The sequence below is a fragment of the Schistocerca americana genome, chromosome 3 (assembly GCF_021461395.2).
Source record: "Schistocerca americana isolate TAMUIC-IGC-003095 chromosome 3, iqSchAmer2.1, whole genome shotgun sequence".
Classification (NCBI taxonomy): Eukaryota; Metazoa; Arthropoda; class Insecta; order Orthoptera; family Acrididae; genus Schistocerca; species Schistocerca americana.
In genome coordinates, this window is record NC_060121.1 from 597,751,435 (window position 1) to 597,777,786 (window position 26,352).

The window sequence follows — 26,352 nt, forward strand, 5'->3', positions numbered from 1 at the left end:
CAAAGACTTACAATTCACTGTATCTTACTTAACAAAAGCCGCCTCACATCCTCAAAATCTAACATACGGAATTGTCCACAGCTGCTGTTCATCATTTTCGCAGCACACGAATCGGAATGCTCAGTCTCCCATACCTCCACAATGCATAGACCTCAATCTGTACCTCCCCAATGACCATAGCTTACACTTCCTGTACCACTTCGATTACGAATAAATATTCTACTGTTCCAACGATTTCCAGCTCTTATTGAGTTGATGCTCTCACTGTAATCAGGGACTTTTTCCCAGTATCTCAGCCTGTCATTATTATACCTATCATGACATGAATCATGTTATCCATTATCATAATTCCATTTCCTTTGTGATCTCAGATCAAGATAAGGAAACTGATTATCACTCCTACTATGACCATTATCTTCACCACTGTCATACTCTAATTCTTAGAGTAGATTCTAAATCATCTTTATATTGACTAGCAAGAATAATCTGTCACAAATGTGAAGGAAGTTTCATAAGCAGGACTGTAAGGATTATGCAAAATTTGATTTTTGAGAACATAATGTTCAAAGAATTGAGTAGTATTTACAATACTAGAAAGGTTAAAATTACGTTCAAATGCTCAAATGTTGGTGAAATCTTATGGGACTTAACTGCTAAGGTCATCAGTCCCTAAGCTTAGACACTGCTTAACCTAAATTATACTAAGGACAAACACAGACACACCCATGCCTGAGGGAGGACTCGAACCTCCGCCAGGACCAGCCGCACAGTTCATTACTCCAGCGCCCAAGACCCCTCGGCTAATCCCGCGCGGCTTAAAATTATGTATCATCACTATATTGTATTTGACCGTGTCTTGTGTTGTCTCAGACCATTACACAGATAAGAACAAATTACAGAATTTCCTAGTTGGTTTACGCATGCACATGGCAGGTTCATCATCTAAACAGCAGACCAAGTTGGTGGAAGGAAAAATCAAATGCTCTAACCGACCGTGAGGATGAATACTGTTGTTCCCCAGAATAATTTCCAAGGTGGGTATTAAAACAAAAATGGTAAAATCCTTCCTTAGAACTGCCAGAGGCAGAGGAGAGAAGGTCAACAGCCCGGCAGAATTCCAGTGAGAGTGAAATACTGATGGAATAGCAGCAAATGTGGAAGCTGTTGCAACACCTTTTATCGACGAAATGCTCTAGCAGGCAACCTAGCTATGTGACTTTATGACAACAGAGGGATGTCATCGTAATGGTGACTGTGCAAGGAAACTCAGACTGAATGCAAGAGTGATTATTCCTTTACTGTCACTACAGAAAGAGCATCTGAAAGGCAAAGCTGTAACTTCCTGCAGTCACCAAGAGTGTTCAAGTGCACAAAAAACTAGGGTACATTTAGCCATCCCTGCAGAAGTGAACGTCATTGGCATAGCTTGACAAGTACCCACATCTTGACTCCCTCAGCTTAGTTCTCAGCTGTAGTTCAGTGTTGCAGCTAACCACTATCAAGGCAGAACCTGTGACACTCCTTCTACAGCTTACTGAGATGACTTCAATCAGAGACTTCATAGCCAACTAGATCTGATGGATTCGGCTGCCGAGAGCTGGTGCTGGTGTTGCCTCATTGTCATCCTTGCTGATGGGAAGGGTTTGGTGCCTTCAAACACCAGCCCTCTGCAGGCCTCACTGAGGTCCTTTGTGAGCTGATCATTCATCTTCATTGTGAAGGAGTGCAGCGATCTCTTGCAGAACAGTTAGCTGTCTTGCCATGATGTCTCCGACGTACTGCAGCTAGCTGGCTGTGGAGCTGTTGCCTCATTGTCATCCTTGCTGATAAGAAGGCAAGAGTAACTATTCTGACATGGCAGAAAGAGCATCTGAAAGGCAAAGCTGCAACTTCCTGCGGTGCCAAGGGTGCTCAAGAGCTCAAAAAACTGGCCCTCTGCAGGCCTCACTGATGGTCCTTGGTGAGCTATCAGTCACTACCAGGCTGGGCGAGTGCAGTAACTGCAGCCCTCCAACTCGCAGCTACAAGCAGACTCCAGCCTCACTATCCAGTCTCTCTCTGACATAACTTTCCATGACTGTGACGTCCTCTTGCAGAGCTGTAGGCTGCCTTTCCAGGATGTCGTTATCCTGGGGCGCGAATTGTAGTCCATGAAGACGAATGCTTCGTCAATATGCTGCCGATATGGTTGCATTATCGGTCGGAGGATGGCATTCACGTATCGTACGGCCTTCCATGACCACCAGCGGCGTACGTCGGTTCCACATAATGCCACCCCAAAATAGCAGGGAACCTCCACCTTGCTGCACTCGCTGAACAGTGTGTCTAAGGCGTTTAGCCTGACGGTGTTTGCCTCCAAACACGTCTCCGACGATTCTGTGGTTGAAGGCATATGAGATCTCGTCGGTGCAGAGAACGTGATGCCAATCCTGAGCGGTCCATTCGGCATGTTGTTGGGCCCATCTGTACCGCGCTGCTTGGTGTCGTGGTTGCAAAGATGGACCTCGCCATGGACGTCGGAGTGAAGTTGCGCATCATGCAGCCTATTGCTCACAGTTTGAGTCGTAACACGACGTCCTGTGGCTGCACGAAAAGCATTATTCAACATGGTGGCGTTGCTGTCAGGTTTCCTCATAGCCATAATCCGTAGGTAGCGGTCATCTACGGCAGTAGTAGCCCTTGGGGGGTCTGGGGGAGGCATGTCATCGACGGTTCCCGTCTCTCTGTATCTCCTCCATGTCCGAACAACATAGCTTTGGTTCACTCCGTGACGCCTGGATACTTCCCTTGCTGAGAGCCCTACACAATGCGGACGTTGTCGAACCGCGGAATTGACCGTCTAGGCATGGCTGAACTACAGACATCACGGGCCGTGTACCTCCTTCCTGGTGGAATGACTGGAACAGGTCGCCTGCCGTACCCCCTCCGTCTAATAGGCGCTGCTTATGCATGGTTGTTTACATCTCTGGGAGGGGTTAGTGACGTCTTTGGAGAGTGAAAGGGACTGTGTCTGTGATATAATATCCATAGTCAGCGTCTATCTTCAGGAATTCTGGGAACCGGGGTGGTGCAAAACTTTTTTTTATGTATGTATTAACCTTAATTACTTACACAATGGAGCACGCAGAAGGTGATCACCATTAATCGTGTAATTTCGAGTTCTGTATTCTTGATATGGTAATTAGCTTACATTCATCATTAGAGTTCTGCCCACAGGCAGGTTTTCAGCTGGTAGCTTTCGACGCTTCCCTGTTTTCTGTCATCCCATTCAGGTCCGCGAAATTTCTGCTCCCTTTTATGTCATCCATAATGTTGTATCTCCTCCTTCCTCTCTATCTCCTCCAACAAACTAGTCCTTCCAGAGAGTCTTTTAGTAAGCACTCCCGTCTCAACGAATATCCCATACAGTTCTTCTTACTTTCTCTTATAACCTACAGCAGCCTTCTCGTCTCACCAACCCTTTACGACACTCTTTTTTACCCACTCTTTCCATACAGCGTGTCCTCTCTGTTCTGCTGTAAATCCACATCTCAAATACTTCTAGCGTTTTTTTCCTCCTCTCGTCTGAGTGTTCCTGTTTTTGCCCCATAGAGTGCCACATTCCAGACAAAACACTTTCCGAGCCTTTTCCTCATACCTGTATGCAGTTTCTCACATAATAATGTCTGTCCTCTTTCTATGAAATGCCTCCCTCGCTATAGCAATGCGAGTTTTCATCACCTGATGACATCCCAAGTCTTCACTGATCGTAGTTCCAATATATTTTAATGGTGTTACATGGCTAATGATAACTTATCCAATCTTAATATTTGCGAGTCTCCTTCTGTGCTGATCACCATACTCTATGATTTTGCTGTATTGATTACCATCCCATATTCCACATATGCTTTACAGAGATCTTTTAGCATTTTATTTACAGTGTGTTCACTTTCTGCCTCTAATAGCATGTGATCAACAGATCTTATACAATCTATTTCCTTCACCCCAATACAAACTCCTCTTTTTCCATCTAAGCCTTTCACAGTAACTTCTTCCATGTATAAACTGAACAACAAAGGGAAGTGACAACAACCCCATCTGATGCCCCTTCCAATGCTGCTTCCTTCCGATATCTCATTTCCAGTCCTTATTCTTACTTTCTGTTGTAAATATAGATACAGTCACTCTCCTTCTAATCAAATCCTTTCGTCTGTAAAATGTTCATTAATTTGTTCCATTGAACTCTGTCCAAAGCTTTTTCCAGATCAATAAAAAACATAAATATCTCTATATTTCTCAATATATCTTACATTTCGCCACATTTAAAGAGAACAGCCATTCATGACACCAACGTAAAATTTGTTCCAGTCTTCAAGCGTTTTCCTACGAACGTCCAACGATTGTACATCTTTGTAATTTCGTCAGCGAACAGTTTTACAGTGCTTCAGATCCTCTCTGATTAATCATTTATGTGTATCAAAATACGTCCTATTCCACTTCCTTGGAGCACACACGATATTTTCGATTCCGTTGAAGTTTAGCCATCATGTGTAGCTCTTCTGAGATCGTTCTGGCGTTCTTTTAAGAGGACTGTACTAATCATTGTGTGAAATAGTAATTCGCCTCTTCTGCCTATTTTTTCTTTGTAGACTCTGTCTTTCAAGCCCCTTCCCCCCCTCAACCCCGTCGCAGACACAATCCTGAAAGGGTCAAGTTGGGGAAACATTGATGGACAAGAAATGTTGCCATTTCTGCCGATCCATCTTCAGAGATTATCGGGCTTAGGTGATGTGTCACCTGACGACTGGAATGTGCATTTCACTGTACCACTTGATGAATATACACCCATCCTTGTAGAGAAAGGAACCTTTTCCCGCAATGCTCGATAGTCGTTTTCAAGAGTGTCCAGATAACGAGGCCCCGTAAGACTACGAAATAGCACAAGGCGTACAATTAAGTGATTGTCTGTCATACCACACCACACATTAACAGAGCAGCATACATGAAAAACGCGTCCCACAAAGACCAGTTGGGCTTTCCTTGGATCGCCGATGTGAGTTACAAGTGTTATTGATGCCGTAACGAGTGAAGGTTGCTTCATCAGAAAGCAGATTTAATGGGATTACTAGGCGAGTCACAACTAACCGACGTCCAAATTCCAATCATCTACCTCTATCTACATCTCGAAGTGTTAATCCGCTGTAAATGATGAGGATGGTAAGGGCATACGTAGCGTCCGTCTTATTCTTGTATGTGGAACACGTGTAAAAACGCTATGTGTACTTGTTTGAGGACTACTTTCTACCAAATGAGTAATGTCTCCTGTTTCATCCACTCTCTATTCATTTGCACATTCAGATGAAATAACGGGCGCTGATAACCGCGTCGTTTAGCGCTGCTAACCCACAAACACACACACACACACACACACACACACACAAAACACGCGTGAGCGCGAGGATGAAATATGACTGCTGGGCACTGCACCACACTCAAACTGTTTAGTGAAAGCACTAGTTAATCATTGTTGAATCTGGTACTATGCATTTAGGAAACATCTAACCACATTCTCAGCAAGGAAGAACAGCGTTTGCATTACCTCTGTTTGCAAAGATCGTATCAGCATTCTCAGCATTTGTAAATACATGCAACATGATTAAACGATGCAGTAGAATCGACCAAAAAGTCACCAACGACCACCGTCAAAAAGTTCAGTTACATAAACTGAAAAACGAAAATGATGGTCGATAAATAAACCCAAACCGATTCGTGAAATGAATATGTGTCTGTGTAACTATTTGTATCTCTGTAAGCAAAAAATTAGGACACATGTTGTATGATTTTTTTTAAATTAATCAACAGAGAGAAGAAGAAAGTCACATTTGGCTGTTAACATGCGATTCCTCATAGTAGTTAAAGATAAAAGCGTATGTAGCAAAACCTAGTCCCGGCAGTAGGTTAAATAGAAATGCGATGTTAATAACGAGGTTCCGGCATCACTGTTACTGTGTGCAGTATGGCTAAGAAAAGGCAGTACCAACTGTGCGCTACACAAGAGCAGTCCCATTAGCTCAGCGAGACTAGTTAATGCCGTGAAGAACACAAATGTAGACTCTCCGATGCTTGACTCACATTCGGGTCAAAATCCTTTTTTTCTGTTGTAACATCAAACTTTATCCAATTTACACTTCCACAGCGCAATAACTCGTGTACTGATTTCTATTCCTGTTATATTTATTTAAACATTAAGACGTAACGAACTTCTTACTGACATAAACGACCAATTTGTTTCGTCGAAATAAATGATGCAGAAAATAACAGTGGATAGCGTAACTTCAGCTGTGTTCAATGAGGTACAAAAACAAAATAGGTTCCTTACATTATATTGCACATTACGGTTCAAAATGGTTCATATGGCTCTGACCACTATGGGACATAACATCTGAGGTCATCATTCCCCTAGAACTTAGAATTACTTAAACTTAACTAACCTAAGGACATCACACACATCCATGCCCGAGGCAGGGTGCGAACCTGCGACCGTAGCAGTCGTGCGGTTGCGGACTGTAGCGCCTAGAACCGCTCGGCCACCGCGTCCGGCGCATATTACGGTACGCACAATAATTGCATTCTGTAAGTCTGATGTCCAGGTCTATTTTCACAGAGCCGGCACATGCACGTAAGAGCAACGTTTACTTTAGAGAACATGTTCATACCAACAAGCTTGTATTTGCGAACACTTCACCACTCGCTGGGTCATACTTTGCTGGAGGCTATGCAACACCCCTGTATCCACCACTGCCAAAGCGGCAGACGCGCGAGCTATTAGGTAGTGGAGTGCTATATACTTGCTCCTTTAAGTGTTCCCACAAATAAAAGTTTAGTGGATTAAGGTCCGCGGAACGTGGAGGCCAGGACTTTCGACCTACACGTCGAATCCCTTTCCCAGCAAACGCTTCATTTAAACAGTTACGCACGTTCTTCCAAAAGTTGGTGGTGCAACATTATGCTGAAACCATAGCTATCACCGAACACCAAGTAGAATGTTTTCTCATACGTCGGGCAAGGTATTGCAAAGAAATTTACAACGTAGGGGCACATTCAACTTGTCCGGCTGTAGAAAAGGTCCCAAAAGCACTCCTCCCATGATTACAACCCGCAGGTTTATGCTAAAGCAGTCAGAAAGGCAATTTCACGGGTGACATGTGGGTTTTTTTCTGAGCAATAGTGTTATGGAGGTCGAAAATACCTTCACGAGTGGAGGTAGACTCTTCAGTCCATATCACGTTATTTATAAAATGTTAGTTATCTTCTACTTGGTGCAAAAGCCATTCACAAAACTGTACTCATCGAATGCGGACTTATGGTCGTTGGTGTTGAGTTAACATACAATGATATGAATGCAGTTCTTCATCGTGCAACACTTCAACCATCAGCCATTGAGGTATCTGGAACTGCCTCGCCGAGCAAAATTGGTAAATGTGTGTACTCCGTCAGGAAGCTGCCCGACACGAACTTGACAGGACCAGTTATGGCTGTGTTCTGTGCGGTTGGTTGACATGCACATCCATTTTACTACATCCCCCACTGTCATGTGATAGTCTATTGTCATGTAACAAAATAACGTTCTGCTTACAAACGACGAGAACGAGGAAACGGACGTCTGACAAATAAACGACAAACCTGACGAGGATTCGAACCATAGCTCTTTGGTGGATGTGGGTTTGATGGCCCAGCACGATACTCGATGAATTACAACAGCTGTTACAGCAGTGAGGGGTGAAAGACATTCCTCTTTACACCCTGATGCGCTCCACGATGTGACAATGTTGCCAGCTTCTCGTTTTCATGCATGTTTTCAAAATGCACCCTATCTCATTTTGCTAGATAAACTTTTGTCTTGAATCTGGATGAGGAATCGCATGCCGACCTGCAAGTGTGACATCTTTTCTTCACTCTGTTTACCACAACCTCAAAAAGCATTAACTATTTCTACCATATACGAAACTTTTTCTGTCTCAAACATTCGTGGTTATCCACTCAATATTTTTGTTTGAAGGACAGTTACTTCTGTACGTACAAGGCAGGTCTACTTCATTAGCACATGTAAAGTACGTCTTCGGATATTATCAATATGGATGCCATATTTTCGATAGAACGATTTGAAAGTCTATGCTCATATTATAAAATCTAGCTTATGTTACAAGTCAGGAAATAAAGACAAAATTTTCGTAAATATATTATTTTATACATATAGGAATAATGTTAGAATACACTGAAAATTAAAAATCTGAAATGATACAGATAGATAAACTAGATCAAATTGAGAAATTTCTAGTGCAATCAACAAAAATAACCAGCAAATATGTCCCGCTGTGGCACTCCTCTATGTGAAGAAACAGGAAATAAACTTTAAAGAGCTTATTCAACTTTGATGTTATTTATAACACCATTTCTGCTTAAAACATCACATGTGATCGTATGCATCGATTTACTGCATTATTTTTATGAGTTCTGTATTTTAATATTGACTGGGATATTAAAAGTTGAAGCAAATGTGTTTTGAAAGCTCCACTCAGAGTCACCGTTCTACAAATTGAATTTTGGAAACTTGGTGGTGGAAACATCTCATAACATTCTAGGATATGACGAAGGATGTCCTCGTTTCCGCAGTTGGTACGTTACTCTGCAACCATCCCAAATAGCCTGTATAATTCGTAACTCTATGAAAACATGTTGCACTGCGTTCCATTCCACACGGTTCCTGAAGGTCCCAACTTCTAGGGAGAACATTTTGTCCAGCTTGAAATTTAACACTCCTCTTTTTTTTCTAGCGCAGAAAATGATGTTTCATCTCCTCGATCCTCGACCAATGCTTTTGGGTCCAAGGATGAGCACTTCGACCTCACAGAATGACAGTGTTCTTCAGATTCTGTTCAAACCATTCTACCGTGTACCTCGGAATGTAACATGAAGAAACCTTGAGAAAAGTCATCTTTATCCGTGGACGAATGGAAAACTACTGTTGTAATGAAACATCCTGGCAGATTACAACTGTGTGCTGTACCGGGACTTGAAACTAAAACCGTTGCGTGTTGCAGGCAGGGTCTGACCTACTGAGCACCAAAACACGACTCAAGACCCACCCTCACTGGAAGGAGAAGAGATACCGGCGGAACTCAAGCTGTGAGGGCGGGTCGTGAAGTCGTGCTTGACAGCTTGGTCGATGAACATGAGCGCGCAAAAAGCAAAAGTCCCAGCTTCGATTCCCTGTCTGGAACACAGGATGTTTCAGATCAACCCGCATTCCGTCGCAGAGTGAAAATGCAATTTGGATACTGTTGTAATGTACCGGGTGATCAAAAAGTCAGTATAAATTTGAAAACTGAATAAATCACGGAATAGTGTAGATAGAGAAGTACAAATTGACACACATGCTTGGAATGATATGGGGTTTTATTAGAAGCAAGAAAATACAAAAGTTCAAAAAATGTCTGACAGATGGCGCTTCATCTGATCAGAATAGCAATAATTAGCCTAACAAAGTAAGACAAAGCGAAGAAGATGTTCTTTACAGGATATGCTCATTATGTCCACCATCATTCCCCAACAATAGCTGTAGTCGAGGAATGATGTTGTGAACAGCACTGTAAAGTATGTCCGGAGCTATGGTGAGGCATTGGCGTCGGATGTTGTCTTTCAGCATCCCTAGAGATGTCGGCCGATCACGATACACTTGCGACTTCAGTTAACCCCAAAGCCAATAATCGCACGGGCAGAGGTCTGGGGACCTGGGAGGCCAAGCGTGACGAAAGTGGCGGCTGAGCACACGATCATCACCAAACGACGCGCACAAGAGATCTTTCACGCGTCTAGTAATATGGGGTGGTTCTAATAAAACCCCATGTCATTCCAAGCATGTGTGTCAATTTTTGCCTCTCTACCTACATTATTCCGTGATTTATTAAGTTTTCAAATTTATACTGACTTTTTGATCACCCGATATTCGCGCAGAAAGAGAAAGGGTGCCCTTTTGAGTTGGGGGTGTATGAGGAAACGAGAGGGAAAAGATTCAGGACTATATTTCGGCATTATTCGGTGAAGATTCGCATCCAACTTTACATCGTAACATTCAAACAAACCCAAGTTGTTTTGTGCTACGTCCAAGCACACAGGTGTATAGGGGTTGGACAGAAATATGGAAACATCGCGAGAAATGCAAACTTGAACGTGAAAGCAGATGTTAGCGAAGCCTGCAGGTTGCGCTGTTGTGTTTGACCACTAACAGCTTCTGTACAATAGCCTAAGTATCTTGCAAGTGTCAGTAGCACTCAGAATAGTGTTCTTTGAAGTGGTGTGGATAATGTGGATAACGTCCGAGCTAAGTGGATTCGAACGTGGGCAAATTGTTGGTCCTTGTCTGGTGGGAGCTTCCGTAACCAAGATAGCCGAAGTGTTTGGTGTTTCAAGAGACATCATATCAAATATTTATACTGCATAGAGGAAAAGCGAAAAACCTCATCAGCTTCCGCGGCCGTTGTCACTGTGAATAAAATTCTTCTGGGCTGTTGACCACATCGTCAACATAACAAAATTGTCCGACGTTTCGGCCACTGTTGCAAGTAGCCATCCTCAGGGCTTTGAGCTGAGATGACTTTCGTTCGTATGTAGTAGTAGAAGAAGTTGTTTACGTAATTTGATAGGACACTTGAGAGTACGAGGAGGCGTATTAGGCGGTCGTTATTGGTCTTTATATTATTCCTTATCATTGGTGCTTGATTGGTGATTACATTATTTCTTGCCATTGGTGGAAACAGGCGAATTAGAGACGGGTGGTAGCTGTGACGCAGCGCTGTTTATTTGTTGCCAGGTGCTGGCTGCGGCGCACCAGCGCTCTGTGTACGAATTGTAAGAAGACTGTTTAGGTTTTTACGTTGGTAACGCCACGTAGCGCTCTGTATGAAAATCACTGACTGTGCTGTATGCAGTCTGTGGCTGGTTGGACTCATTGTTGGAATATTCGCTTGTGTACTGTTGGGCAGTTGGATGTGAACAGCGCGTAGCGTTGGGCAGTTGGAGCTGAGCCGCCAGCAGTGGTGGATGTGGAGAGAGAGATGCGAGAGTTTTGAGCGGACGATCTGGACGTGTATCCGTAATCCATATTTTATTTAGCTGCCAGTATTGGCGCTCGCTGTATTGCAGTAGTTCGAGTAACGAAGATTTTTGTGAGGTAAGTGATTCATGAAAGGTGTAGGTTATTGTTAAAAAAAAAAAAAAGAAATTGTGTGTCAGTTCAGTGATGATCAGAGTAAGTAAGAAGAGGACTGCCTGAGTACGTTCAGTGCCGCTGCGTTCCAAGACAACAGGGCAACTTTTCACGCGGCTCACATCTCCCAGGACTAGTAAGTACGAGTTTGAGTTGCCGCATCTTTGGCGACCACCATAGTCAGAGATCCCAGTATGGTTGGGGCTTTGTGGTGTACTTTGGAGAGAAGGGTGCATGATCGCTCACTAGTTCCATCATCGTTATCCGAACTATCCACTGTTTTAAGGGAAGATTCCCTTGAAAACCACATAGGATCTGCATTTATCCATTGCTGTATGACAGGAAGCTGTTTTGAATGACAACGGTTTCAAATAAAAGGCTCTGAGCACTATGGGACTTAACATCTGAGGTCATCAGTGCCCTAGACCTAGAACCACTTAAACCTAACTAACCTAAGGACATCACACACATTCGTGCCCGAGGCAGGATTCGAACCTGCGACCGTTGCAGCAGCGCAGATCCGGACTGAAGGGCCTAGAACCGCTCGGCCACAACGGCCGGCGACAACGGTTTTCCTAGGCCATTTAAGGCTTGGTAATTTATTGGCGTTTGGTGTCAACGTATTTTGTCCACTCCCCCTAGGTATGATATACATATTATTTTGTGACGGAGAATTAATTATGTTACTTGTTACCGTAAAAACAAAACGGCAAACTAGTTCTGTTCCATTTAGAAACATCGGATTTCTCGCATACCTTCTAATTTTTGTATTTCTGGTAAATCGAAGCAGCTGTGCACGCACGCTTTACGTTCCATCGCAAAGACCTTTTCGTGGACGACAGATGCAGATGCAGACGTAGACGCCAGGCAGCCAGCGGTACGCGGCCGCCGCTCCCTGCATGACGCGCGCTCCCAGCGCCGACAAAAGAGCGTCGCCTGCGTGCCATCTGAATATCGCTGGGCATCAGGCACGCGCGCACACCCGCCGTGAGTCGGCGCTTTTCCAACAAATGGTCGCGCTTCGGATCGCTTTCTTTTTTCCCTGGCCGAACGGCTGCGCAACGAAATTGATCCCCTTTTCGGGCGACGCGCCGATCTGTTAACCCACCGCCTCGTTCATTATGTGTCGCGTCACAGAATATTCATTTGTAATGTTCAGAGGCTACGCGACCATCCCGAGGTCCCTGGAGTGTTAGAAGGGGTGGTCCTCGGAACACCAGTCATCGCACAAGCTGCGCGAAAGTTCTCAACGTGCACAGCAGTTGCAGAAGCATAACTTACAGGGTGGCTATTTAAGCAGTCTCACGTTTCCAAGGCGCCCCATTGTAAGCAATGGTTTGTGTAATGGATAATCTTAGCCAATATGTGATTGTCACAAACCCGAACGCTATACCGTACAGGAAATTTTATACAGGCACGAAAGTAACATCAGCTGTATCTCAACGGAGCTTAAAAGGGCGTCTAGTGTTCCCAATATACAAAAAACTATTTGTCAGATAGGCTCAGAAGCGCTGCAAAATTGTTCACTGACGATGATGCAGTGCACAGAAACTGTAGCTGGACGATCGTAAGGAACTGCACAAAAAACCTCGACCAAATTTCCACTTGGTGTAATGAATGCCCGCTGTCTCTAAATGCGTGCAAGTGTAAGATAATCCTTACAACAGAGTGAAACAAGCTGATAGCCTTCTACAGCTCCCTCTAGTACCATCCAAGTTACTCCCCGATATCTGACCTATCATCGTGTCCCTTTTGTTTTTTGTCAGTGTGTTCCACGCATTCCTTTCTTCCAACGATTCTGCGGAAAACCTCCTCGTTGTTATCATACAGTCCTCTTTATTTTCAAAACCCTTCTGTATCACCACATCTCAAATGCTTCGATTCTCTTCTTTTCCGGTGATCCTCCAGTCCATGATTTACGACCACACAATGCTGTGCTCCAAACAGCCATTCCAACAAATACATTCCTCAAATTAATGTCTATGTTTGATGCTAGTAGACTGCTCTCGCCCAGGTGTGCCATTTTTGCCTGTGATAATCTACTTTTTATGTCCTTTTTGTTTCGTCCGTCGGGTGTTTGTATAGCTATAACACTCATTCTACTTCGTAGTCTCCAATTTCGATGATAAGTTCATCACTAATGTCATTTGTGCTACACTGCATAAAAGACGAATTCTATTGTTCTAGATTTCGGAGTCTTCATCAAGCAGGGATGGTATGAGGCATTACATACACTGTTAGGATCGTAACAGGACCAAAGCGAAAGAGAAATGCATGTTGAAATTACATGGTAAAATATCGTCATGTGATAGAACAATAATGTAAGCCTTGAGAAAAAAATAGTCCTATTGCCTTGATAGCGAATATAAGAATTACTTGAATGATTTTCATGCTTTAGGATTTAGTTGGGAGACAATGGTAAAGCAATATTCTTCGAGCGTCTTTCTCTGCTGGTAGAGAAGACTTAGAGAGGAGTCGGAGCCTAGCCATGAAACAGTTCGGACGTGTGTAGTAGTAGTTCCGCTGGAAATGATAAGTTGCCGGATCAAGCAGTGTTTCATACACCAAAAGTGTTGTAAAGTGACGGCATAATTATTCCTAATGGTGTGTAGAAATTTCGGAATTTTTAAGTGAATTTTGTGACGAGAAAAGACATAAATTCCGCGTGGCGTATTGAGCAGGTCGGTGGCTAAAAACTGTGACTGCATTAGGTACCGACAGACTTAATATTTGTCGAGCATTCTTAAGCAAAAACAATCCATATTTTTGTAGCTATTACGTTTTCGGGAAATGCAACACCATAAACTTGCTTATGTCAGTGAAAGGGATTGTGAGTGACTGTGTTGAGACTAGCACGAGCTTGGCAGTGATACTTGTTCACCTAAGTTTCAGAATATATTAATTAAGGACAAAATTTCCAGCTTTTCATTTCGTGTCAAAACTTTCTCCCGAAACGTAGATTAGTGGCTTTAATTGCAGCCTGGTTCACGTCGAAGTACAGTAGGCTTCGCTCGGCTTCCCTACTGATGATCTGCTGAGACAATGTTCACAGGTAGGTGCAGGTTCGTCGTAAAAGGGACGGAAGGAACCGCGCCGCCGCAAATTGATGCCTCAGGTACTAGTCCTTTGCAACAATGAAATAAGTGAATTCTCGGGAACTAGAAATATTGTTCTCCTAGATGAAAAACTTTAAACTGATACGAGAGCGTGCTGAAAAGTAATGTCTCCGAATTTTTTATGTGAAAAATCTTAAAGCTTTTTAAATAAACAAATGTTATAAACATTCTATGCCTTTATTCTTCATGTCTACGTATTTGCAGTCCTCTGCTGATACAGGGCACCGAAATACAACGTGTAACTTGGCAGTGTGTAACGTTACTATGTTGGTGCGTAAGAAACAGCGCTCTGTAATCGAGTTTTTTAACACCAGAAGAGTTCGTCCGACCATGGAGCACCCTCTCCTTCAGCATAACAATGCCACACAACACATAAGTCTTATGACAGTTGCCAGAATCCACCATCTGGGGTTCACTGTCATCGATCAGCCTCCATACAGTCGCGACTTGCCTCCATCTGATTTTCATCTGTTTCCAAAGCTTAAAGAACACCTTCAAGGATCACTTCGATAGTGATGAATTGGTGCAAACAGAGGTGAGGTTGGGGCTGCCTCAACGAAATCCAACATTCTACAGTGACGGTATCAACAAACTGTACTCTCTTTGGGAGAAGAGTGTTCCTCACCAGGGTGACTAAGTTAATAAATAAATATTTAGAAATAAAGAATAAAGATTTATAATGTTAATTACGTTTGTTTTATTTTAAAAGTCCTGAGAGTTTACACATAAAAAATTCTGAGGCATTACATTTGAGCACGCCCTGATAGTGGTAAATTGTTTATGTTGTTGATTATAAATCTGGTTGTCTTTTCTTAGGTTATCGTGTGTGTCCAAATCCATTTTTGTAACTCTTCTGCAATTGTCCATGCTCAAATATATATATATATATATATATATATATATATATATATATATATATATATATATAAGGGTCCTCTGTTTTTTATGAAGCAGCACTTCGTGAGAACGACGTCGTATTTCTTCATAGGTTTACCGTTGTAATACATGAGCGAGTTTTTTTCGTATTCGCTATGCACCAGAGATGACACTGATCGCTAGGTGGTTTTAGGGGCTCTGTTGCGCTCAGAGTTGCCTCGATGTGCGTCTATTCTTTACTCCCTGACTTTCAGGAGGAAGTTAAAAAAGGAATTTGTATTGATTTATAGATTAGACAGATGTTAAAAAAACGCTCTCGTTAGATTCGAGTATGAATGGTTGTATATGATTCAATTATCAAGCCTACTGCTTCAATTTGCACTGAAATATCAAGTGCAAGAGAATTAATTGTTGTATTTATTCGAGTAACTGCAAGCCTTTGGTTGACTGAAATCGCTTTCCTGAAATACGTGTCTTTTTTTAAACAAATGGTGCTATCATATTTGCCAGATATTCAAAATCGGTAGATGTCACCCGAGTGAAGTTACGGAAGCCAAAGCCGTCTTCCATACTCAGTTCACGTAGCAAGTTATTCCCGTCAGTTCTTCTACAGAATGTTTTTCTCCACAAACGACAAGGAAGCCTTTCATTTTGTTTGTGTAAACCTTCTAGTATTAATAATGCAGCACCACATATCATTATTGTTTCCTCGACACTAGACATAACGCAGCAGTAGACGATACGAACACATTAATGCAAGGAGCACTGCACGCGGCGTGAATACATAACGGTAGATGTTTGCAGCCAATGTGGATGGAAACAGAGACCAGAAAAAAATTCGGAAACATTTGCGAAACATCGCAGAAAACAATGTTTCCAACAGAAACATGCTTCCCGTGGCAGTGTGTACGCGGCTTAAGACAATTCATAAACATGATACCATAAAAGCTATAGACCAGTCCACTGTTATTTAGCTTTTCTAAAATAATTAGATAGTAACGCATACAATTTTACTTGACTTTTCGATTAAAAATAAAGTAAAAGTTGAAGCAAGTAATTGAAAGGACATGGGAATTTGGTAACAAGTTGTACTGCACGTTTATAGACTACAAGAAGCCAATGATAGTGTCCATAGAGAAAGCAGACGATAAATAAAGGAAGAATTAGGTATACCTTCGAAACTGATTATACTAACCAGACTTTTTATTGAGAAAATTAAATATAAGAAGAGGGTTGAACGTAGGGAGACTGAACGTTGTTAAGTAAACACAGGTGCCAAACGTTGAGGTGGTCAAGTGAAACTGTTAGAGTTTGTCGATGATACTGTCGTTATAGCGGAAGAGAAAGATGGACTAACAAGTACAACCAAAGCGCTAACAGAGAAGGCACAAAAAATGGTCTGAGGATCAGTCAAGACAAAACAGTGTATGATTGGAACAAGAAACAACCATGAGGAAACGGAGGGATCTCTAGCAATAAAAGATATTGAACTTAAAATAGACGAAGTCCATCAAATACGAGGGTTGGAACTTTAATAGTGGCAACTATTTATTTACAGCTCGCACAAAATATATACGTGTTTTAAAGTTTTACTGACCTTCAGAGTAGTCACCAGCATAGTGTATAACCCGTTGCCAGCGATGTGGAAGTCGTAGGATACTATTAGCAGTGCCAGTTGTGTTGACAGTTCGAGCAGCGCAGTCTATTGCCCGACGAATTCTTAGCATTTCTAAAGCGAATGCCGTGAAGTGTTTCCTTCAGTTTACAAATCGAGTTGAACTCACGAGGGCTTAAGCCAGGGGAGTGCAGTAGGTGGTATAGCACTTAGTATACCCATCAGTCAAACCAATCAGCAACAGCTTGCTATGTACGTACTTGGGCATTGTCTTGCAAAATGATTGTCGGGTCTTGCAGAAAGTGTCATCACTTCTGCCTCTAAACTGGTCGTAGGTTGTGTTTAAAAAATGAACAGCATAGAGACAGAAGTGATGACACTTTCTGCAGGACCTGACCATCATTTTACAGGAAAATGCTGCTACTGATGTGTTTGACTGGAGGGACTGCTAAGTGCTATACCACCTACTGCACTCCCCTGACTTAAGTCCTCGTGAGTTCGACTCCATTTCTAAACTGAAGGAAACACTTCACGGCATTCGCTTCAGAACTGCTACAAATTCGTCGGGCAATAGACCGCGCCCCTCGAACTGTTAACACAACTGGCACTGCTAAGAGTATTCTACGACTTCCACATCGCTGGCAGCAGGTTATACACAATGCTGGTGACTGCTTTGAAGGTCAGTAAAACTTTAAAACACTTATCTATTTTGTACGAGCTGTAAATAAATAGCTGCCACTATTAAAGTTCCAACCCTCGTACTTAGAAACTAATGTCATTTCGATCAACAACATGCAATGAACAAGCTAGTCAGTAGTCAAACTACTAACAGAAACAACAAAACTCCGCATGCACAAGATAACTGAGCGACCCGTATTAATTTATGGAGCTGAAACATGGATACTGAACAAGAAGATGGAAAGGAATGTGATGTCCTTCGAAAATTAAGAGTTAGGAAAAATTTTTGGACTTGTGTCATAAAATGGAATTTTTAGAAGAAGCAAAAAATACAGAAATCCATACGCTGTTTCATGAACTATACGTGACGACTAATAAAGAGCAGAAGAATTGAATGGCTGGGATATGTACTGAGAAGAGAAGAAAGGATGGCGAAGTCAGCGCTAGAAGAGAAACTGCGAGGGAGAAGATCGCCTGATAGACCAAGCCTCAGGTGAATGGACGAAGTCATGAAAGACCTGGAGACCATGGCAGTTGGACGATTTATAATACCACATAGCAGCTGCTGTGCCGTTATTGTTCACAGTTGAATCTGCCATTTTGACACGCGCTAGAAGAGAAGCTGCAAGGGACAAGATCTCCTGGTAGACCAAGCCTCAGGTGGATGGAAGGAGTCATGAAAGACCTGGAGACAATGGGAGTCTACCTGCCCATGGACAGCAACAGAGATCAATGGAAGAGACTAAAGAGTGGGGCAACGGACAGACTTCGGGTCATGCGAGTATACTCAACTTAGTGGTAAGTAGTTCTACTTAATGTTCAAAATAGTTTCAGGAAAAGGAAATCTATTGAAACATTTGTGATTGACTTCTTGAACCAAGTCCTGAATGCTATAGACAACGCCGAATTAATGTGTGGACCATTTGTACACCTATTTAAAGCCTCTGATCTGGTAACCATGACCTGCTGCTTAGGAAATTATAAAAATATGGTATCTGTGAAGTTGCCTACGACTGGTTTAAATGGCATCTTTTTGACAAGAGACATACGTTATAAGCAACTCATGAAAATAAAAGTTTATTTTCGCAATACAGGAAAGTTAATTATTTAGTGACTGTAAGCTCTTTGTTAGGTCCTCTGTTTTTTTATTTTTTTATGGAGCATTTATAATACCAGATAGCAGCTGCTGTGCCGTTATTGTTCACAGTTTAATTTGCCATTTTGACACAAAGAAGCTGGCATATAGTAGAAGATCTCTGTAAGAACAGGTGAAACTGAAAGGAGGTTTAGAGGCATGACAAGAAAAGCCGCAAGCCATATCATCCTGGAATTAGGGTGCTGTACCATTGAATGCATTTGAAAAACTTCATCTCTCTTCTTGTTTATCGTCAACGTTGCACTTAAATACAGGGCTACACTCCAGATAAATATTTTCAGAAACGACTTCCTAACACTTAAATTTACGTTTCTTTTTAGCATATTTCTCACTTTGAGTAAAGCTTGTCTTGCTATTCCATGTCTACACATATATCCTCTTCTGCCCGAACCGCAAAACCCGCCTTCTACTTTCAGCGTCTCTTTTTCTCATCTATTTCCCTCAGCACCACATAACTTAATTCAGCTACACTCAATTGCGCTTGCTTTTCTTTTATCTTAATCTTATAGCCTGTTTTCAAGAAATTACCCACTTCGTTGAACGGATCTTTCAAGTCATTTAACCTCTCTGACCATGTTACGATGCCATCAACGATCCCTAAAGATCTTTTTTATGTCTAATTCTTAAACTTAAATTTTTGTTGCAAATTGCTCTATGGTTTCCTTACTGTTTGTTTAACTTACAGATTGAATGAGATGGTGGACAGCCTACAACCCAATCTCACTCCATACGCAATTTCTGCCTCCATTCACCTCATTCGTCTCTTAGACTGTAGTCTGATTGGCGCTCAAGTTGTACCTAACATTTGGCTTCCTGTATTTTATTCTTGATAAATTCAAAATTCCTATTAAACTAAAACTAATTTCGTAACATTAATAAAAATTAATTTCTTTTCCAGCATGTGGAACATCTTGGTGACGATCCCGGAAGTCACTTTTTCTTCAGAACTAAAACAAATTTTCAGTGTTGGAGACATTTCGAAGCAACGAACATATCTACAAGAAATTGCCTCTTCAGGTGATCATTTGATCATTCTTGTCACCTCCTTTCATTCTGGAATATCATACAACATGTGATTCGTAGTTGATGTTGCATGCTTCTGGGGTTTTTAAAGTGGAGCTACTAGCTACAGTTTTGGTAAGAAATTCATCTCCGGAAATGTACCGCTCTGAAATACGTAAGTCTGAAGGTCGAACCACTTTAAATGATAAAATTTTATCAGGTGATCACCAGGGTGGTGGCCTCGTCTTGTCGCAACGTCTGAATGAGTTTCGTACCCATCGTCTTCGCCTGCAGATACTATTTTGCGATCAGCGGAGTGGTGGCGTCGTCTTGTCGCTACCTATCCATGAGTTTCGTACAATTCATCTTTTCCTGAAGATGATGAGTGCGGAACTCATTTAAACGTTGCGATTAAGACAACGCAGCCACTCGGCTGCACGCCCTAGAAAATTTTATGATCGGAAAACGCCGAGAAAGCCTGGAATCAGATGGATCGCTTTCAGATCTCCTACTTTAAAGTACCCAAGGAAACTGAGAAGATAGGAAGCGATACTGGTGTAGTTACTGGTAGATTTTCCAATATTACTCCGTGAGTAAATGTGGTTCGAACATTATGGCGCAGCCGCGCATTTTACACGTGGTGTCCGCGAACGTGTCAACCAAACGTAAGGTGAAAGGTGTGTAGATCGAGGTGGAGAAATTCATTGGGCGCCACTGTCGCCAGATTTAACTCCTCTCCACATTTTACTGTCGGACTATTTTAAGACTATTTTGTGCGAAACTCCAGTACAGTCAGAAGATCTGCTTGCACGAGTTCTGGCGGCACACACTATGGTTTGTGGATAGCGTGTATGATATTATGGGTGACAGATACATCTTATGGAACGAACGGCATGGTCGTCACGTGAAGGAGCATCTATAGAGCACACAGGACATTGTCTCCGCTAGGTGAAAGAGAAATTTGAAACTGGTCAGATCTTCAAATTAATTATACAAATGGCGTTCAATAATGCTGAACTTTTTTTTCTCGGCCAGTTTCGGTTGAGAAATTGTGGAATTTGTTGTGGGGCATAGTGGAATATTCCCACTTCAGCCGCATTTAATTTTTTAGCGGAAAAACAGAGCATCGCAGATATTCACAAACGCTTGAGGAATGTTTACGCGGACCTGGCACTGAAGGAAAACGCGGTGGGTCGTACGGCGAGGCGTCTGTCATCATCGCTACAAGGCCGCTCAAACCTGCCGGATCTCCCGCTTGCCGGCCGACCGCACAGAGCTGTGACTCCTGCAGTGTTGGAACGTGCGGACACTCTCATTCACGAAAGGAACTTCCCCTTTTCCATGACAATATAAGGTGTCACAGAAGTCTGCACACCGGAGAAGAGCTCCTGAAACTTCAATGGACTGTTCTCTCTCAGCCGGCCGGTGTGGCCGAGCGGTTCTAAGCGTTACAGTCTGGAACCGTGCGACGGCTACGGTCGCAGGTCCGAATCTTGCCTCTGGCATGGGTGTGTGTGATGTCCTTTACGTTAGTTAGGTTTAAGTAGTTCTGAGTTCTAGGGGACTGATGACCTCAGAAGTTAAGTCTCATAGTGCCCAGAGCCATTTGAACCATTTTTTTTGTTCTCTCTCATTCAACACACAGACCGGGTCTCGCACCTTCTCTGCGGGAAGTAGTATGTGGAGGATTGGAAGATTATTGGTGCAGTTGACTGCATCCAATGTCGACTAGTAGAGTCGAACGGAGATTTTGTTGAAAATTAGAGTTTTGTAGGCTATAGAATGGGGAACAATAAGATGTATTGTAATCCTGAACAAAACCAACCTGCTTTCAGAAAAAGACTATGTTGCATTACTTACTGAACGCCCCTCGTACATAGAAACGGTACATTTCCAGCATGGATTCCTAACCAAAACGATAATTACTATTCCCGAACGGCTCCCGGAAGCCTGAATAGGAATTGTGAAACATCCTGCAGACTCCAAGCTATTTTCTGCCTTTACAAATTTTCGGCATCATGACGACAAATTCGAAGTTCTCAAGCGCTGAGGAACGCCTCTACAAACACACTAGTGATAAATCTTCAGGTGCGGTGTTATGAAGGGGGCGTGATTTCATTTAGATGGCTATCACGAGTACTAATTCCCCAATGCTCTATCGTGATATCTGTTAATAACGTGTCATTACCCCACCGTCATCGACGCACCTCGCCTCGCCTTCCCTTTTTCATTCCCACAGACGCGGGTAGTGGGAGCTGATTAACAGGAACGCTACAACAGTAGGAGATAACTTGTCCCCGCTGCGGCGGCGGCAGCCGGCCATTCAGTGTGTTCAAAGTCGGCCGCTGATGCAATAACTCTGAGTCGCCCAGCATGTGCGGAACGCGCGCGTGTCATTGGCGGGTAATTAAACGGAGGCAGGCAGGCTGCTTTAATTACGGCAGCGCATTGTGGCCAGGGAGACGTATAGCTTCATTAGGGGACGGTAGCCGCGGCGCCTCCCGCTGGCGCGCGGTGGGTGAGGGACAGTGCGGCAGCTGGGGGCCGCGCAGAGGTGCAACGGCCTGCCGGGCCCAGGGTCTCCGTAGCCAGGGCCGTGCAGGGCGCTCGCCGCCTCCTAAGACTTCTGTTTCAGTGGAACAACCCAAAGCACTGTTAAAGACGTCCAAAAACAGAAAATCCTCAGGAGAAGACAACCTCAATTATTTGAATGCGCTTCAGAATCATTACTCTTATAGCCGTTAAGTTTTATAAATACTTGTTGCAAACACAGCACTATTCTAGAAGACTAGCAAACTGCGGTTGTCATCCCATTATTTAAAAAACTGGACAAGTGTGAGCAGGATTTGCTTACTGAGGGTTCCGTTCAAACTCAATTATTTGTCCAGGACGACTATCGTCAGACGTAATACATACACTGAAGAGCCAAAGGACCTGGTAAACATACCCAATATCGTGTAGGGTCCTCGTGAACACTCAAAAGTGCCGCATCGCATGGACTCGACTAATGTCTGAACTAGAGATGGACTGAACTGACACCATGAATCCTGCAGGGCTGCCCATAAATCTGTAAAAGTACGAGGGGGTGGAGATCTGTTCTGAGCATCACGTTTTACAAGGCATCTCAGATATGCCCAATAATGTTCATGTCTGGGGAGTTTGGTGGCCAGCGGAAGTGTTTAAACTCAGAAGAGTGCTCCTCGAGCCACTGTTAGCAATTCTGGACGTGCGACGTACCGCATTGTCCTGCTGGAATTGCTCAAGTCCGTCGAAATCCATAATGGACATGAATGGTTCAAATGGCTCTGAGCACTGTGGGACTTAACATCTGAGGTCATCAGTCCCCTAGAACTTAGAACTACTTAAACCTAACTAACCTAAGGACATCACACACATCCACGCCCAAGGCAGGATTCGAACGTGCAACCGTAGCGGTCGCGCGGTTCCAAGCTGTAGTACCTAGAACCGCTCGGCCACTCCGGCCGGCCGGACATGAATGGATGCAGGTGATCAGACAGGATGCTTACGTACGTGTCACCTGTCAGAGTCGTATCAAGACGTGTCAGAGGTCCCATATCAATCCAACTGCACATGCCCCACACCATTATAGAGCCTCCACCAGCTCGAACAGTCCCCTGCTGACGTGCAAGGTCCATGGGTTCACGAGGTTGCCTCCATACCCGTACACGTCCATTCGCTCGATACAATTTGAAATGAGACTCGCCCGACCGGGCAACATGTTTCCAGTCATCAACAGTCCATTGTCGGCGTTGACGGATCCAGTGAGGCATAAAGCTTTGTGTCGTACAGTCAGGATACACAAGTGGGCCTTCGGCTCCGAAAGCCCATATCGTTGATTTTCGTTGAATGATTCGCATGCTGACACTTGTTGGTGGCCCAGCAGTGAAATCTGCGACAATCTGCGGATGGGTTTCACTTTTGTCGTGTTGAACGATTCTCTACAGCCGTCGTTTGTCCCGTTACTGTAGGATCCTTTTCCGGTCGCAGCGACGTCGGAGATTTGATGTTTTACCGGATTTCTGATTTTCACGGTACGCTCGTGAAGTGGTCGTACGGCAAAATCCCCACTTTATCGCAACCTCGGAGATGCAGTGTGCATCGCTCGTGCGCCGATTACGACAGCATCTTCAAACTCAGTTAAATCTTGATAATCTGCCACTGTAGCAGCAGTAAGCGACCTAACAACTGCGCCAGACACTTCTTGTCTTACATAGGCGTTGCCGACCGCAGCGCCGTATTGTGTCGGTTTACATATCCCTGTATTCGAATACGCGTGCTTATTGCAGTTTATTTGATGCTTCAGTGTATTTCGTGAACGCTTTTAGACATCGAAACCAAGTTTTCGGCAAGCGATAGTACTCTAATGGGTACGTACATTGGTCTGTAATAAAGAATCTTAACTCTTGTATCAGTCGAGATATTGAAGCAAATATGACTTTCAAAAAGAGAATGTTATGCTTTATTTAACGGCATCCGAAAGAGCTTGAATAGGAAAATACAGTCATATAATGTCTGTCTATTTTGAGGCTGAAACTCGTTGCAAAAGAATCCGAGACAGATTCTAAATTTGAAAAGCAACTCGGCCGGAATCGGCCATTGGGTTGCAAACGCGCTTCTGCCACGCTACGTCGTTGTATCAAGCCTTTCGACTGCTTAATTGTCTGCTACGATCAACTAGCAGTAACTGTGTCGTCTAGTGACAGGTCGTTTCTGCTTCGACACTTCTTACGTGCAGACATGTACACCAATGAGGTAAAGTTAGACATGTAACTTCTATACAGGGAATGTAACCCAAATGCTGTCTAAATGGTAATGGAAGAAACTGTAGTTGTTTCCACAAAAGCCTGGAATTTTACACGCATTTGAAATAGTTTTCCTGAAGTCCATCTGATGCGGAATAAGCTAGCAATGCCGTAGTTCAATATACAAAATTCACAGTTGACACTGTAGCTACGTCGTATGGGAAATGAGGTTTTATCTTAGCAGTGTAGGCCTGTCTTGCTGCATCGGCCTATAACTATGGAGCCTGGGAATAGGGCTCTGCTTCTTGTTTACACCGCAACAACCGACTCTGACCTGCTTTCCAATTTCAGTACGGTTCTCGGACTCTTTTGCGAAAGGTTTCAAAGTCAGTATAACAAGTGCTATTTCACTGTATTTATCTTTCCCAGAGCTACTGAATGCAGTTATGAAAAGTACACGATTCCATTAAAAATACTAGTTTCAATATCTCGATTGATATCGCAATTCAAAATATTACATGGCTCTCAGCGTACTATCAATTGCAGGAAACCTCGTTTTGATATCCGGAACCGTTTAAGAAATAAAACTGGAGTTACGTCTTATGTGATTCACTCTATATAGATAGCTCACCTATTCCAGGAATCGAGAATCTCGACAGTTTTTGCTTGTTATCGAAATCGGTACTGGAAAGATAACGGTCCTGGGAATTGTAAGACCGTTCTGCCCCCCATGAACCATGGACCTTGCCGATGGTGGGGAGGCTTGTGTGCCTCAGCAATAAAGATAGCCGTACCGTAGGTGCAACCACAACATAGGGGTATCTGTTGAGAGGCGAGACAAATGTGTGGTTCCTGAAGAGAGGTTGGTTGGTTGGTTTGGGGAAGGAGACCAGACAGCGAGGTCATCGGTCTCATCGGATTAAGGAAGGACGGGGAAGGAAGTCGGCCGTGCCCTTTGAAAGGAACCATCCCGGCATTTGCCTGGAGCGATTTAGGGAAATCACGGAAAACCTAAATCAGGATGGCCGGACGCGGGATTGAACCGTCGTCCTCCCGAATGCGAGTCCAGTGTCTAACCACTGCGCCACCTCGCTCGGTCCTGAAGAGAGGCAGCTGCCTTTTCAGTAGTTGCAGGCGCAACAGTCGGGATGATTAACAGATCTGGCCTTGTAGCATGAATCAAAACGGCTTTGCTGTGCTGGTACTGCGAACGGCTGAAAGCATGGAGAAACTACAGCCGTAATCTTCCCCGAGGCCATGCAGCTCTACTCTATGGTTAAATGATGATGATATCCTCTTGGGTAAAATATTCCGGAGGTAAAATAGTCCCCCATTCGAATCTCTGGGCGGGGCTACTCAGGAGGACGTCGTCATCAGGAGAAAGAAAACTGGCGTTCTACGGATCGGAGGATCGGAGCGTGGAATGCCAGATCCCTTAATCGGGCAGGTGGTTTGGAAAATTTAAAAAGGGAAATAAATAAAGTTAGACATAGTGGGAATTAGTGAATTTCGGTGGCAAGAGAAACAGGACTTTTGCTCAAGTGAATACAGGGTTACAAATACAAAATCAGATAGGGTTAATGCAGGAGTAGGTTTAATAATGAGTAAAACAGTAGAAACGCGGATAAGCTGCTATGAACTGCATAGTGAACGCATTATTGTAGCCAAAATTGACACAAAACCCACACCCACCACAGTAGTACAAGTTAATATGCCAGCTAGCTCAGCAGGTGAGGAGGAGATTGAGGAAATGTATGATGAGATAAAAGAAATTATTCAGATAGTAAAGGGAGCCAAAAATCTAATAGTCATGGGGGACCGGAATTCAATAGCAGGAAAAGAAAGAGAAGGAAAAGTAGTAGACGAATATGGACTGGGGTAAGGAATGAAGGAGGAAGCCG